A 5,395-nucleotide genomic window follows, 5' to 3' on the forward strand; every position below is an offset into this window, starting at 1 on the left:
TGACCGTTTATGTAAAACGGAGATACCCATTTTCCTGTGGTTTTTCCTGATTACCCAATGGAGATCCCCGTTTAAATCCCCGCGGTTTTTTAAGCTGAGACGGGTACATGTTTTTTAAACGGAAATGAATTTTTTAAACGGGGACGGGAGACCAATCCCCGACCCGAAACCGCCCCGTTGCCATCCCTATTGATATCCTAAAATCATTGTACGGAAATACAAGTTGTATGAAATAACACAGTGGAGAAGAAAATCAATGGGTATCGCCCATATCCCTGCTTTCTCAATAAGCACAACCCAATCACCATCTTCTTCATCATCAATAGGTGGCAGAACCGAAGCATCAAGAACTTTCCTAGCATCATGAGGTAAGTCAAATTAATAGAACCGAGTAGAATTTCTGTGATAACGGGTGACTATGGCAGTCCCTTCACCAGAAAGTATTATTTTGATCCTGTAAGCCTACCCCACTCGAAGTCTCATTGAGAATAAGAAGTCTTCGTCTTCTACCCTTGCTTTAGGAATTATCACTTGGATTGGAGCCTTTTTCTCTAAAACCGTTTCATGAAAATCTGAGATGTTCACCTTAGACATATATTGCATGGTCAAAAGAGAATATTGAATGTAACTTGAGCTGCTAAACCGATCCTTGCAGAAGGTGGCAACAAGAATAGTAGTAACTTTACCATGATCATCAACTTGCAGGTCCAAAGGCCAGATTTGTTTCTGTCCTGTCAGATCCTTCTCAATACCCAAATCACCATCATTACCAACAATTTCCTGAAACCAAAGCTTTGAGAAAAAAAGTTGAAACATTGTATTTCATTTTCTGTCGATAGAAAAAATTGGCGGTTGGAGTCGGAAATGAAAATGTTAGGAAGACGCCGTGTTATTTATTTACCTTGGATATCCCTTGCTCCCAACAAGTTAAGCAATGCCAGGACCTTGGGATAACAAGTATGCTCTTTGATTTTCACCGTTGACGTTTGTTGGAAAAAATAGCTTACTGTAAAATAAAAGATTAGCAATGAACGGAAAAATTACCATTGATTGGAAAAATAAATAAGATAAATGAATAAAGACTAAATAATAATAGTGTCATATAGTCACTTTTTTAGAAGCAATTTCGCTTGGACTGGTGAAATCCTTAAAATGGACTTTGCCCACCAAAATTAACATAGTATTCTAAATTTTGTACACTTGAAATAAGGAAGTGAAACTCGAAATAAAGTTTTTTTAAGAAGGAAAATATTTTATCCAGAGTAAATTCTACTGGAAAAAGAAAAATTCCACTATGTTTTGTGAAGAGAGGAAATATAAAAGATAAGAGGAGAAAGAAGAGATGAGTGATGAAAATGAAGATGGAATCCTCATTTTATAGCTAAAAAATGATGGCATTTAGGTAAAATAGTCAAGAGAAAATCAGCAAAATAATCTCTCAAAAAGCTCAACTTCCCTTATTTTCTCAACTTTTGAATTTTTAATTAATTTAAAATTCAAATAGATTTGTTTTTGTTTCTTTGCATTATTATATATATAACCAAAAATCCCCCACTAATGCAAAGAAGTATAAATCCGCAAATGAATTAAAAGAAAAAGCAATAACAAAATTAGTCACTTAAGCACTAGATTTTGTTAGATTTAAACTAGTATAGTGTAATAAGTTATTCTTCTCTTTAACAAGTGAACAAATCTTGAACTTATTAAGATTAGGGTTAACTCATAACACACGATTAACTCTAGATCTATTTAAGTTATACGATAGTTCAAAAACTTTTGCCAAAGAATAATTTGAGATGCTCATAAGTGAGAATAGTTTTATGAAATTTCTCAAACCATTGTTTTGGATCTTTTTTAAGACCATATAAAGTTTTTTTGAGTCTACAAACTTTATTTTCCTTCCTAGGTGCCACGAATCCTAGAGGTTGCTCTATGTCCATCTCCTCATCCAAATCACTATTTAGAAAGACTATCTTTGTATTCATTTGAATTATCAACAAGTTGTGAATGGAAGCTAAAGCAAATAAAACATGAATAATAGATATTTTAGTAACGAGAATATGTATCAAAAAAGTCAATTCCAAACTTTTGAGAAAATTATTTTGTGACTAGTCTTGCCTTATATCTTTGAATATATCCATCCGATCTAAACTTCTTTCTAAATATCCATTTATGACTTATAGGTTGACAACCTTTAGGCAAATCTACTAACTCCCAAGTATGATTAGATAAAATGGATTATAGTTCATCTATAATAGTATCTCTCCCAAAACTAGCATCAATGGATCTGATAGCTTAATCATATGTTTCTGGATCTTCATCTATTAAAAATGTAATCGTTATAGAATCACTAATTAAGTCTAAATTATTAACATCAATTATGAAAAATATAAGGAAGTCAGGTGTAAAACTAGTTTCTATATTTTGTTTTTTTTTTCTTCCTTCTAGGTTCATTGTCATTTTGATCATCTCTAGAAGTTTTCCTAGAAGAAGAAATATGTGATTTTTAAGAGAAAAATATTTTCAAAGAATATTGCATCTCTAGATTCACATATTGAATAATTATGTAAGAGCATAAATATGTAAGCAACACTATTTAAAGCATAACCTATAAATACAACATCAATAGTTTTAGACCCAATAGTGTTCTTTTTAAAAGCAAGCAACCCTACTTTTACTAGGCACCCCTACATTTTTAGAAAATCTAAATTGGGAGCATGACCTATCCACAACTTATATGGGGTACAATCTAACATTTTATGAGGCACTCTATTAAGAATATGATTAGCAGAAAGTATGACCTCTCCTCACATATTATCAGATAAACTAGAGCTAAACAAAAGAGCATTTATCATTTCTTTTAAAGTTTCATTCTTTCTTTCTGCTATGTCATTTTGTTGTGAAGTGTAAGGGGCAGAAAGATCATGAACAATTCCTTCTTTCTAACAAGTTTCTTTAAGAAGATTAGTCATATATTCTCCTCCCCTATCAATTCGAATTCTTTTTATTCTTTTATCAAATTGGTTTTCTCCTTATGATTTATACACTAAAAATATTTTTTTCAGCTTCATCTTTAGACATCAAGAAATAAACTTTAGAAAATTTAAAGTAATCATCAACAAAAGTGATATAATATCTTTTCCACCTTTACTCTCTATATTTTTAAAGTCTGCTAAATCTGTATGAACTAACTCTAAAAGTTTAGTTTGTCTAGAAGTAACAAATTTGAAGAGAGGTCAAGCACGCTTTACTTTAACACATATTTCACATTTATTAAAGTTGGTTTCATCTAGATTAGGAAGCATGTTCATTTGTTTTAACCTTTTTGAAGAGTGAATGTTCACATGACCTAATCTAGCATGTCACATATCATAAGTCTCAACGGTATAAGCAGAAGTTGATGTCTTATTCATAGCATTGATCATAGTTTTATTCAGAAAGGGCCCCCCACATAATACCCTTTTCCCTACATAATCACCATTACGAGATAATACAAGCTTATCATATTCAATTACTAATTTAATCCCCACCTTATTCAAGAGTCCAACACTAATAAGATTTCTATGTAGCGTATAAACATACAAAACATTATGCAGAGCTAGAGTTTTTCCAAAAGTAGGTTTAAGTAAAATCTTTCCTTTACCGAGTAATTCTAAAATGTTGGAGTTTCCATGTAGACTTGTTCACCTTTATCTATATCTTCAAACTCGATGAACATTTCTCTATTGGTGCACAAGTGTATGGAAGCGTCACTGTCAACTACCTACTCAGTTTGATTTTTCCACCAAATTGACCATAGAGATCACAACAACAATCACCTCGTATGGATTCTCAATCAAGTTTGCTTGTGTTTTATTTTCATTTTGATCATGATGTTTGTGATGATCAGAGCGGCGAAAACATTAGTATGTTTTGTGTCTTGGCTTTCCACTTACATATCAACTCACCGGATTGTTTGACTTATGTTTTATTCCCGTCTTTTTTAAATTGGTTGCCTTTTTTGGTTGGGAATTACTTTTCTTCTTTGGGTTAGGAGAATTCTTGAAACTATTATGATTTGCACCATAGGAAGATTCCATGAGATTAGCCTTAAAAAATAATTCATTTATTGAAACAAAATCCTTATCTTTAAGATGATTAGCTTCCTCAATTTTCATGTGGAAAATAAGCTCTTCCAAGGATATACCTCGCTTCTTGTGATTCAAAATATTTCGATAGTCAGACCATGACTTAGGTAGTTTTTCAATCAATTCGCCTGGAGAATCTCGCATATTTTGATCCCTTCAGCTAGGATGTCAGAGACAAACTTTTTATAGACATGCACTTGGTCTATGATGAGCTTATCATCGGTCATTAAGAACTTTAACCATTCTCCATCAACATATTTCTTGATGTCAATATCATTTACTTTGTACTTCTTTTGTAGAGTATCCCATATGGACTTGGCAGATTTATCTTTAACAAACAAGTCAAAGAGATTGTTAGCCATGTGACTAAGCATATGACCTCTTACTAGTTTGTTATCCTTCTCATGTTTGGCTTTGCCTGCATCATATTGGGGAACAACAAGAGCTTCTTCATTTTTATCAATTGTGGGGGAATCACATAAGAGATAATCAACTTCTAATTGCTCAAAGAAAATCATCATTCTTTGTGGCCAACGATGGTAGTTGGTTCTATCCAACGGTTCAAGATTGGATAGATCAAAGATGAATTTGTTTGTGAAAGTTATTTATTTGCAGTAAGTAAAATTGCTTCTAACTTGTTGGAAAAAATAGCTTACTATAAAACAAAAGATTATCATTGACTAGAACAATGAATAAGATAAATGAATAAAGACTAAATAATATTAATGTGCCATGTAGTCACTGTCTTAGAAGCAATTTCGCTAGGACTAGTGAAATCTCTAAAAATGGACGTTGCCCCTTAAAGTTAATACATTCTTCTGAATTTCGTACACCCCAAATAAGGAAGTGAAACTCAGAATAATGTTGCTCTTTTTTCAAGAAAAGAATAATTTATCCGGAGTAAATTCTATCAGAAAAAGAAAAACTTCACTATGCTTTGTGAAGAGAGAAAATATAGAAGATAAGAGGAGAATGAAGAGATAAGTGACAAAAATGGAGAGAGCCTCCTTTTATAGCTAAAAAATGAGGGTATTTAAGTAAAATTGTTAAGAGAAAAATCAACAAAATAATCTCCCAAAAATATCAACTTCCCTTATTTTCTCAATTTTTGAATTTTTATTAATTTAAAATTTAAAATTTAAATATATTTGTTTCTATTTATTTGCATTATTATATATATAACCAACAACGTTAACTATCCCCCCTCTCTCTTGTCTATCTGCTAACATTCATTTTCAATAAGAAATTTGAAATAGAAACCCCAACAT

This window comes from Hibiscus syriacus, unplaced genomic scaffold (genome assembly GCF_006381635.1).
Source record: "Hibiscus syriacus cultivar Baekdansim isolate YM2019G1 unplaced genomic scaffold, ASM638163v2 tig00110236_pilon, whole genome shotgun sequence".
In the NCBI taxonomy this organism is placed as follows: domain Eukaryota; kingdom Viridiplantae; phylum Streptophyta; class Magnoliopsida; order Malvales; family Malvaceae; genus Hibiscus; species Hibiscus syriacus.